Below are 12,200 nucleotides of genomic sequence, written 5' to 3'. Positions count from 1 at the left end.
TGCGAAGGATACCAACTATATCTTCTTTGCGCAGTTTGTGACTGAAATGAACATGGCTACATCTAGTTTGTCTATCCAACTACGGAAAGGAAAACCCATGACCCGTGATGGACGCAGAATAAACTGCTCACTGCTGCAGGACAAACAGGAGTTAGAAAAGCTTATAATAAATAAGGAAGCTACACGATTCATGCAACCATTAAGAGGGACTCCAGCATACTGGGAGAAATCTCTCCGTGATCTGTTTGCTATGCTGAGACAGCTGGGCACTCCTACATTTTTCTGTACGTTTAGTGCTGCTGAGATGAGATGGCCTGATGTGATTACTGCTATTAAAGCACAACAAGGTGAAACTGTGAACTTTGCTGAATTAGACTGGTCCGAAAAATGTGAAATCCTCAGAAGTAACCCTGTGACAGGGATGAGAATTTTTGAAAAGCGAGTTGAAGCCTTGATGAGAGATTTGATTAATTCACCTGCTCGACCTATCGGTGAGGTAATTGACTTTTTTTACAGAGTAGAGTTCCAACTACGTGGCTCTCCACACATTCACTGCTTATTTTGGGTGAAAGATGCTCCAGAGTTTGAAAAAGATGAAGATAAGGATGTGTGTGATTTCGTTGATAAATACATCTCATGCAAATTACCAGACCCAGACAAAGACCCAGAACTACATAAAATTGTAAGTGAAGTACAGATGCACAGTCGTAACCACTCAAAATCCTGTAGAAAGAACAAAAAGCACTGCCGGTTTGGATTTCCTAAACCACCCATTAACAGAACAATGATATCACGCCCCAGGCCTCCTCCTGCAGAGAATGATGATGAAGGGAATGAATCAGAGGAAAGAAATGATGCCAGTTTCGCAAAAGAACAGCTACAGAAGGTGTGGGATCTACTGAATGACTCAACTCAGAGTTTTGATAATGTTACACAGCTACTTTATAAAGTAAACATGACCTATGAAGAGTACGAGAAACATATCCATACTATTTCTACATCAAGTTCAATATTCATGGAGAGACGACCACAGGACTGCTGGGTTAACGGCTATAATCCAATGTTGTTAAGAGCCTGGGATGCAAACATGGACATACAGTTCATTCTGAACCCCTACAGCTGCATCATGTATATTGTTTCGTACATTTCAAAAGCTGAACATGAGATGAGTGATTATCTTAAAAAAGTGATAAAAGACTCAAGTCATGATAACCTGTCTGAACGTGAGTGCATGAAGCAGGTCATGAATGCCTATTCAAAGAACAGAGAAGTCAGTGCTCAGGAGGCAGTCGCTCGCACATGCAGTCTGAAATTAAAATCAGCATCACGTGCTGTCATATTCATACCTACTGATGACAACGCTGTAAAGATGAGTTTACCAATGAGGTGCTTGGAGAGCATGGATGACGACATAGAGAATGTGTGGATGACAGGATTGCCAGAAAAGTACAAAGCCAGACCTAACAGACCTGAATTTGAGAACATGTGCATGGCTGAATTTGCAAGTGAATACCGCATTGTTTATGCAGGAAAGACAAAAGGTAAAAATGTTTTGCCACTTCAAAAAAACTTGGGACACATACAGAAAAGAACGAGGGGAAAACCTGCTGTCATCAGATTTGCCCGTTTTTCACAGCAGAAAAACCCAGAAAAATTCTATGGAACTTTTCTAAAGCTTTACTTGCCATATCGCTCAGATGAGCAGCTGAAGTCCACAAGATTTCCGACATATGAATCATTTTTTGCATTTGCTTCTGTAAAACTACCAGGAACTGATGAACTGCAGCGTGTGCACAATATTGTGAACGAAAACCGTGAGAAATATGAAAAACATAACGAGGCTATAGAAAAGGCAATTGAGGATTTTGAACAGAATGGTCCCGTTGAAGATGCATGGACTACATTGGCTCCAGCAAATGAACTGATCCGTTTGGAGAGCATATCGGAACGTGAACCCACTGATCCTAATGATGTGAACGAGCAGGACGATATTCCTGAATACACAGCATCTACCTCTGTCAGTAACACAGCTATGCCACTCGTGGAAGCTACCCAACAAAATCATGCACAGATTCGCAAAATGTACCAGAGCTTGAATCAAACACAAGCTTCCATATTCTATGTAGTCCGAGACTGGTGCAAAAGATGTGTCTCTGGTGAAAACCCACAACAATTTCTGTATTTTTTGAATGGAGGAGCAGGAGTTGGTAAATCACACGTTATCAAATCTATTTATGCAGAAGCAACCAAGATTTTGCACAGGCTTCCATGCATACGAGAGCATACTGACATTTCCAAGCCAACCGTTCTTTTAACAGCATTCACAGGAACCGCAGCCTTTAACATCTCTGGTAAAACACTGCACTGTCTTCTGAAACTCCCGAGAAGCTTGAAGCCTCCATACCAAGGCCTGGGAAACAGCTTGGATGAAATCAGGGCAGACCTTTCTAATGCACACATTTTAATTATCGACGAAATATCAATGGTGTCAAAACAGTTGTTTTCCTACATAAACTGGAGACTGCAACAGATTAAAGGAAATCAAAAACCTTTTGGTGGCTTATCTTTATTAGCTGTAGGAGATTATTATCAATTACCACCTGTGGGAAGAGCAAAACCACTCTGTGTGTATGAGGACCATGTGCTGGACTTCTGGGCAGATCATTTTAAAATGATAACTATGACACAGATCATGAGACAGAGAGATGATCTTGCATACGCTGAGCTGCTCAACAGACTGAGAGTAAAAAAGAAGCACGAGAAACTAACTGATGCAGACAGGTGCATGTTAGAAACCGTCATAAGATCCTCCCCTGAAGAGTGTCCCACTGATGCATTGCACATCTATGCAACCAATAAAGAGGTAGACAATCACAACAGTGAAGCCATATCCTCCCGCTTTTCAAATGTCATTACCATAAATGCACATGATTACAAAAAAGATCCCAGAACAGGAGAAATGAAAAGACAAGCGGCACCATTTAAAGGAGACAATCGTGACCTTATTGACACACTACAGATTGCTATTGGTGCACGAGTGATGCTAACCAGAAATATTGATGTGGAAGATGGACTGGTAAATGGCACTTTTGGCAAGGTGGCAAAAATAACAGCTCAGACCCGAGATGGATTGGTTCAATTAATTGGTCTTCATTTAGATAATGTGACTGCTGGACGAAAATATCGCAACAAAGCACCTGATGGAGATGACAACATTGTCTATATTGAGAGGTCAGAGGAACCATTGAAAAGAAAAGGAACAATGCGAAGACAATTTCCCATGAAGCTTGCTCTCGCATGTACCATCCATAAAGTGCAAGGAATGACGACTGATTGCGCTGTTGTATCTCTGAAGCACATATTCGAATCAGGCATGGCATACGTTGCACTCAGCAGAACAACATCACTCAGTGGACTGCACATTACTGACTTCGATGAAAAGAAAGTCTTCTGTAATCCAGAAATAAGTGCCTCCTTGGAGAACATGCCAAGAGCAGATTTTCAAAGTATCCAGCCCATCCTACATATTGTACACGACTCCAACCTGAATTCAGCTCTTAAAATCATCCATCATAACACAGAGGGACTGGAGTGTCATATGGAGGATTTAAAATGCCACCATGAGCTTCTCTTGGCTGATGTTCTGTGCCTCACTGAAACACACCTGTCAGGCTCTGCTGTTCCTGCACATCTACATCTGGATGGATACACCATGTACAAACGCAACAGGCATGCATCCTACACAAACTATGCACATTTGGCAAACAAGAATGGTGGTGGAGTGGCCATTTATGTTAAGGACAGCTTTCAAGTTTCTCCTCTGATGTACATACAGAATGTTACTGACTTGGAATATTTGGTTTTGAAGATAGAAGCCCCCAAACAAGCACTTCTCGCTGTAATCTACAGACCACCAAGTTATAATTTGGCAGAGTTTTTGGCACACCTGAACGCCCTCTTGACATCTCTGGAGATCATTGATTTGAGGCCTCTAATCGTCTGTGGCGACTTCAATGAAGATCAGCTTTCTCGTTGCAACAAACCTATTCTGAATTTGTTTGAAGATAAAGGATACACACAGTTAATCAGCACTGGTACAACAGAAAAAAACACTCTTCTAGATCCTGTATTCATAAGCGGCACACACTCAAACGTCAGAGCAGGAGTTCTACAGACGTATTACAGCTATCATGATCCGGTCTATTGTGTTTTAGAGTAGAAACATCAAATATATCATCACTAATCTGCATCACACATTTAACCCTGCTGTAAGATAACATCTTTATTTCAAGAAAAAAATGCTAATACAAATAAATTGATACTACAGACCTGTTCACATTGTCTACTTCTTGTGTGCATGTGTGTGTGAATGTGTTACATATAGACTGTGTGTTTGTTTGTTTGTTTGTTTGTTTGTTTGTTAGATAAGGAATGGATGGAGAGTGAATGTCTTTTCCAAGGATCGCCACCTTGACGTGGTGGAAAGGCTTGAGTGTTCCAGTGATCCCAAGAGTGAGTAATTCTGGAGCTTTTTACTCCAGTTTGACTTACTTACGGGGTGAGGTTCCAGACTAAGTGCGATCCAAATGTGCATTAACTGAATAAAATAATTTTTGAAGCATAATTACTTGATTTTGTCTTTCTTGATCCACACACATTGAGACACTCACTTACACACGCTCACTAGGTGGTTGCTAGGGTATTCTGGTTGGTTGCTAGGGTGTTCTGGGTGGTTGCTAGGGTGTTCTGGGTGGTTGCTATGGTGTTGTTAGGCGGTTGCTAGGGTATTCTTGGTGGTTGCTAGGGTGTTCTGGGCTGTTGCTATGGTGTTACTAGGTGGTTGGTAGTTGTCACAGATGGTTACTATGGAGTTTTTATAGAGTTCTTAGCATGATCTTGGCATGATTTAGCACTTAACTAATCGCTATTAGCATGTAGCTATTCACTGCTAGCATGTGTAGCATGTTGGAAGTGCTGTTTGCTAGCATGAGTCAAAAGAGCCAAACCTCATCTCTATACGATGTTCTGATGCAGAGATATAGGTCTTGCAAAACGGTTGCTAGGGTACTCAAGTTTGGTTGCTATGGAGTTGCTTGGGAGCTGGGAGCTTTAAACTTAATAAGTTTAAAGTGGTTTGAAGTTTAAAGTAGTTTGCTTTTTAGAGTGTGTGTGTGTGTGTGTGTACACACACACACACACACACACACACACACACACACTCAGAGTTTATGAGTTTAGAGTTTATAAGTGTATAAATGGATGAGTTTATAAGTGTACAAGTTTTTGAGTTTAGTTTATAAGTTTAAATGAGTTTTGAGTTTATAAATTTAAATGAGTTTAAGAGTTCAGAGTTTATTAATTTATGAGTTTTAGAGTTCATAAGTCTATGAATTCATGAGTTTATAAGTTAATTAGTTTATAAGTGTATGAGTTTAGAGTGCATTAGTTTAAATGAGTCTCAATGGCTCATATAGTATATAGAACGGCAGTTTGGTTTAGTCTTCAAGGTATTTTGATTTGAATTTTCGTCGGTTGGTCAGTTTGAATCTAAATTTGAATTTTTTAGAACTCCCCAATGTAAGTCAATGGGAGTTTTTGAATGAGTTTTTCCGAGTTTTGATCGTCATTTTTAGGAAAACCGTATGTCCGATCAGTCTGAAAAGATATAGCAACGCGAGTCAGATCAGTTTGAGTGTCTGAGCCGAGTTTGGAGTATGTAGAGTTAAAGCTCTAGGAGGAGTTTGAGTTGTAAATTTTTACGGTCAGAAGAATAATAATAACTAGATGCGAAAGTTCGTCGAGACAAACTTTGAAGTTGGCTTGAGAAAGTTTGGACCAGAACGTTTTTTGCTAGGCGGTTGCTAGGATGTTATGGGTGGTCGCTATGGTGTTGCTAGGCGGTTGCTAGGGTATTCTGGGTGTTTGCTAGGCGGTTGCTAGGGTGTTCTGGGTGGTTGCTAGGGTATTTTGGGTGGTTACTAGGGTGTTCTGGGTGGTTGCTAGGCGGTTGCTAGGGTGTTTTGGGTGGTTGCTATGGTATTGCTAGGTGGTTGCTAGGGTGTTTTGGGTGGTTGCTAGGCGGTTGCTAGGGTGTTCTGGGTGGTTGCTATGGTGTTGCTAGGCGGTTGCTAGGGTATTCTGGGTGGTTGTTAGGCGGTTGCTAGGGTATTCTGGGTGGTTGCTAGGCAGTTGCTAGGGTGTTCTAGGTGGTTGCTATGTTGTTGCTAGGTGGTTGCTAGAGTATTCTGGGTGGTTGCTAGGTGGTTGCTAGGGTGTTCTGAGTGGTTGCTAGGGTGTTGCTAGGCGGTTGCTAAGGTATTCTGGGTGGTTGCTAGGGTGTTCTGGGTGGTTGCTATGGTGTTGCTAGGCGGTTGCTAGGGTGTTCTGGGTGGTTGCTATGGTGTTGCTAAGCAGTTGCTAGGGTATTTTGGGTGGTTGCTAGGCTGTTGCTAGGGTGTTCTGGGTGGTTGCTAGGCTGTTTTGGGAGGTTGCTAGGGTGTTCTGGTTGGTTGCCAAGCGGTTGCTAGGGTGTTCTGGGTGGTTGCTAGGCGGTTGCTAGGATATTTTGGGCGGTTGCTAGGGTCTTTTGGGTGGTTGCTAGGGTGTTCTGGGTGGTTGCTAGGGTGTTTTGGGCAGTTGCTAGGGTGTTCTGGGTGGTTGCTATGGTGTTGCTAGGCGGTTGCTAAGGTGTTTTGGGCGGTTGCTAGGGTGTTCTGGGTGGTTGCTATGGTGTTGCTAGGGTATTCTGGGTGGTTGCTAGGGTGTTCTGGGTGGTTGCTATGGTGTTGCTAGGCGGTTGCTAGGATATTCTGGGTGGTTGCTAAGGTGTTGCTAGGCAGTTGCTAGGGTGTTCTAGGTGGTTGCTATGTTGTTGCTAGGTGGTTGCTAGAGTATTCTGGGTGGTTGCTAGGATATTCTGAGTGGTTGCTAGGGTGTTGCTAGGCGGTAGCTAAGGTATTCTGGGTGGTTGCTAGGGTGTTGCTAGGGTGTTCTGGGTGGTTGTTATGCTGTTGCTAGGCGGTTTCTAGGGTGTTCTGGGTGGTTGCTATGGTGTTGCTAGGCGGTTGCTAGGGTATTCTGGGCGGTTGCTAGGCGGTTGCTAGGGTATTCTGGGTGGTTGCTATGGTGTTGCTAGGGGGTTGCTAGGCGTTTGCTAGGGTGTTCTGGTGGTTGCTATGGTGTTGCTAGGCGGTTGCTAAGGTATTCAGGGCGGTTGATATGGTGTTACTAGGTGGCTGGTAGTTGTCACAGATGGTTACTATGGAGTTTTTATAGAGTTCTTAGCATTATCTTGGCATGATTTAACACTTAACTAATCACTATTAGCATGTAGCTATTCACTGCTAGCATGTGTAGTATGTTGGAAGTGCTGTTTGCTAGCATGAGTCAAAAGAACCAAACCTCATCTCTATACGATGTTCTGATACAGAGATATAGGTCTTGCAAAACGGTTGCTAGGGTACTCAAGTTTGGTTGCTATGGAGTTGCTTGGGAGCTGGGAGCTTTAAACGTAAGAAGTTTGAAGTGGTTTGAAGTTTAAAGTAGTTTACAGTAGTTTTAAGTTTATGACAGATTGATAAATAAGTTAGATAGATACACACACACACACGCGCACGCACCCACACACACACACACACACACACACACACACACACACACTAACTCGCTCACACACTCACTCAGCAAGTTTAGACTTTATAAGTGTATGAGTTTTTGAGTTTAGAGTTTATAAGTTTAAATAAGTTTAGAGTTTATAAGTTTAAATGAGTTTAAGAGTTCAGAGTTTATAAGTTTAAATGAGTTTAAGAGTTCAGAGTTTATTAATTTATGAGTTTAAGAGTTCATAAGTCTATGAATTCATGAGTTTATAAGTTAATTAGTTTATAAGTGTATGAGTTAAGAGTTTATTAGTTTAAATGAGTCTCAATGGCTCATATAGTATATAGAACGGCAGTTTGGTTTAGTCTTCAAGGTGTTTAGATTTAAATTTTTGTCGGTTTGAATTTTTTAGAACTCCCCAATGTAAGTCAATGGGAGTTTTTGAATGAGTTTTTCCGAGTTTTGATCGTCATTTTTAGGAAAACCGTAAGTCCGATCAGTCTGAAAAGATATAGCAACGCGAGTCAGATCAGTTTGAGTGTCTGAGCCGAGTTTGGAGTATGTAGAGTTAAAGCTCTAGGAGGAGTTTGAGTTGTAAATTTTTAGGGTCAGAAGAATAATAATAACTAGATGCAAAAGTTCGTCGAGACAAACTTTGAAGTTGGCTTGAGAAAGTTTGGACCAGAACGTTTTTTGCTAGGCGGTTGCTAGGATGTTATGGGTGGTCGCTATGGTGTTGCTAGGCGGTTGCTAGGGTGTTCTGGGTGGTTGTTAGGCGGTTGCTAGGGTGTTCTGGGTAGTTGCTATGGTGTTGCTAGGCGGTTGCTAAGGTATACTGGGTGGTTGCTAGGCGTTTGCTAGGGTGTTCTGGATGGTTGCTAGGCAGTTGCTAGGGTGTTCTGGGTGGTTGCTAAGGTGTTGCTAGGCGGTTGCTAGGGTATTCTGGGTGGTTGCTATGTGGTTGCTAGGGTGTTCTGGGTGGTTGCTATGCTGTTGCTAGACGGTTGCTAGGGTATTCTGGGTGGTTGCTAGGCGGTTGCTAGGGTGTTTTGGGTGGTTGCTATGCTGTTGCTAGGGTGTTCTGGGTGGTTAATATGCTGTTGCTAGGCGGTTGCTAGGGTGTTTTGGTGGTTGCTATGCTGTTGCTAGGCGGTTGCTATGGTGTTTTGGTGGTTGCTATGCTGTTGCTAGGGTATTATGGGGGGTTGCTAGGGTGTTGCTAGGCGGTTGCCAGGGTGTTCTAGGTGGTTGCTATGATGTTGCTAGGCGGTTGCTAGGTTGTTTTGGTGGTTGCTATGGTGTTGCTAGGCAGTTGCTAGGGTATTCTGGTTGGTTGCTAGGGTGTTTCTAGGTGTTGCTATGCTGTTTCTAGGCGGTTGCTAGGGTATTCTGGGGGTTGTTAGGGTGTTGCTAGGTGGTTGCTAGGGTGTTCTAGGTGGTTGCTATGATGTTGCTAGGCGGTTGCTAGGGTGTTCTGGGTGGTTGCTATGGTGTTGCTAGGCGGTTGCTAGGGTATTCTAGGTGGTTGCTAGGGTGTTGCTAGGCGGTTGCTAGGGTGTTTTGGTGGTTGCTATGGTGTTGCTAGGTGGTTGCTAGGGTATTCTGAGTGGTTGCTAGGCGGTTGCTAGGGTGTTCTGGGTGGTTGCTATGGTGTTGCTAGGCGGTTGCTAAGGTATTCTGGGCGGTTACTAGGCAGTTGCTAGGGTGTTCTGGGCGGTTGCTATGGTGTTGCTAGGTGGTTGGTAGTTGTCACAGATGGTTACTATGGAGTCTTTATAGAGTTCTTAGCATGATCTTGGCATGATATAGCACTTAACTAATCGTTATTAGCATGTAGCTATTCAGTGCTAGCATGTGTAGCATGTTGGAAGTGCTATTTGCTAGCATGAGTCAAAAGAGCCAAACCTCATCTCTATACGATGTTCTGATACAGAGATATAGGTCTTGCAAAACGGTTGCTAGGGTACTCAAGTTTGGTTGCTATGGAGTTGCTTGAGAGCTGGAAGCTTTAAACTTAATAAGTTTAAAGTGGTTTGAAGTTTAAAGTAGTTTACGAGTTTTTGAGTTTTGAGTTTATAAGTTTAAATGAGTTTAGAGTTTGTTTAAATGAGTTTAGTGTGTGTGTGTGTGTGTGTGTGTGTTCACACACACACACACACACACACACACACACACACACACACACACACTCAGAGTTTATGAGTTTAGAGTTTATAAGTGTATAAATTGATGAGTTTATAAGTGTAAGAGTTTTTGAGTTTAGAGTTTATAAGTTTTAATGAGTTTAGAGTTTATAAGTTTAAATGAGTTTAAGAGTTCAGAGTTTATTAATTTATGAGTTTAAGAGTTCATAAGTCTATAAATTAATAAGTTAATTAGTTTATAAGTGTATGAGTTTAGAGTTTATTAGTTTAAATGAGTCTCAATGGCTCATATAGTATATAGAATGGCAGTTTGGTTTAGTCTTCAAGGTGTTTTGATTTAAATTTTGTCGGTTTGAATTTTTTAGAACTCCCCACTGTAAGTCAATGGGAGTTTTTGAATGAGTTTTTTCGAGTTTTGATCGTCATTTTTAGGAAAACCTTAAGTCCGATCAGTCTGAAAAGATATAGCAACGCGAGTCAGATCAGTTTGAGTGTCTGTGCCGAGTTTGGAGTATGTGGAGTTAAAGCTCTAGGAGGAGTTTGAGTTGTAAATTTTTACGGTCAGAAGAATAATAATAACTAGATGCGAAAGTTCGTCGAGACAAACTTTAAGTTGGCTTGAGAAAGTTTGGACCAGAAAGTTTTTTGCTAGGCGGTTGCTAGGATATTTCTGGTGGTTGCTAGGGTCTTTTGGGTGGTTGCTAGGCGGTTGCTAGGGTATTTTGGGTGGTTGCTAAGGTGTTCTGGGTGGTTGCTAGGCGGTTGCTAGGGTGTTCTGGGGTGGTTACTAGGGTGTTCTGGGTGGTTGCTAGGCGGTTGCTAGGATATTTTGGGTGGTTGCTAGGGTCTTTTGGGTGGTTGATAGGCAGTTGCTATGGTATTTTAGGTGGTTGCTAGGGTATTTTAGGTGGTTGCTAGGGTATTCTGGGTGGTTGCTAGGCGGTTGCTAGGGTATTTTGGGTGGTTGCTAGGGTCTTTTGGGTAGTTGCTAGGCGGTTTCTAAGATATTTTTGGTGGTTGCTAGGGTCTTTTGGGTGGTTGCTAGGCGGTTGCTAGGGTATTTTGGGTAGTTGCTAGGGTGTTCTGGGTGGTTGCTAGGCGGTTGCTAGGGTGTTCTGGGTGGTTACTAGGGTGTTCTGGGTGGTTGCTAGGCGGTTGCTAGGATATTTTGGGTGGTTGCTAGGGTCTTTTGGGTGGTTGCTAGGCGGTTGCTAGGGTATTTTGGGTGGTTGCTAGGGTGTTCTGGGTGGTTGCTATGGTGTTCTAAGGTATTTTGGGTGGTTGATAGGGTGTTCTGAGTGGTTGCTATGGTGTTGCTAGGGTGTTCTAAGGTATTTTGGGTGGTTGCTAGGGTGTTCTGGGTGGTTGTTAGGCAGTTGCTAGGGTGTTCTGAGTGGTTGCTATGGTGTTGCTAGGCGGTTGCTAAGGTATTCTGGGTGGTTGCTAGGCGGTTGCTAGGGTATTCTGGGTGGTTGCTATGGTGTTGCTAGGCGGTTGCTAGGGTGTTTTGGGTGGTTGCTAGGCGGTTGCTAGGGTATTCTGGGTGGTTGCTATGGTGTTGCTAGGCGGTTGCTAAGGTATTCTGGGTGGTTGCTAGGCGGTTGCTAGGGTGTTCTGGGTGGTTGCTATGGTGTTGCTAGGTGGTTGCTAGGGTATTCTGGGTGGTTGCTAGGCGGTTGCTAGGCGGTTGCTAGGGTGTTCTGGGTGGTTGCTAGGCGGTTGCTAGGGTGTTCTGGGTGGTTGCTATGGTGTTGCTAGGTGGTTGCTAGGGTATTCTGGGTGGTTGCTAGGCGGTTGCTAGGGTGTTCTGGGTGGTTGCTATGGTGTTGCTAGGCGGTTGCTAAGGTATTCAGGGCAGTTGATATGGTGTTACTAGGTGGTTGGTAGTTGTCACAGATGGTTACTATGGAGTTTTTATAGAGTTCTTAGCATGATCTTGGCATGATTTAGCACTTAACTAATCGCTATTAGCATGTAGCTATTCACTGCTAGCATGTGTAGCATGTTGGAAGTGCTGTTTGCTAGCATGAGTCAAAAGAGCCAAACCTCATCTCTATACGATGTTCTGATACAGAGATATAGGTCTTGCAAAACGGTTGCTAGGGTACTCAAGTTTGGTTGCTATGGAGTTGCTTGGGAGCTGGAAGCTTTAAACTTAAGAAGTTTAATGTGGTTTGAAGTTTAAAGTAGTTTACGAGTTTTTGAGTTTTGTGATTATAAGTTTAAATGAGTTTAGAGTTTAAAGTGTGTGTGTGTGTGTGTTCACACACACACACACACACACACACACACACACACACACACACACACACACACACACACACACACACTCAGAGTTTATAAGTTTAGAGTTTATAAGTGTATAAATGGATGAGTTTATAAGTGTACAAGTTTTTGAGTTTAGTTTATAAGTTTAAATGAGTTTAGAGTTCATAAGTTTAAATGAGTTTACAGTTT

The sequence above is a fragment of the Scardinius erythrophthalmus genome (assembly GCF_964197995.2).
Source record: "Scardinius erythrophthalmus genome assembly, chromosome: 15".
Taxonomy (NCBI): domain Eukaryota; kingdom Metazoa; phylum Chordata; class Actinopteri; order Cypriniformes; family Leuciscidae; genus Scardinius; species Scardinius erythrophthalmus.
Note: the sequence above shows the minus strand (reverse complement) of the source record.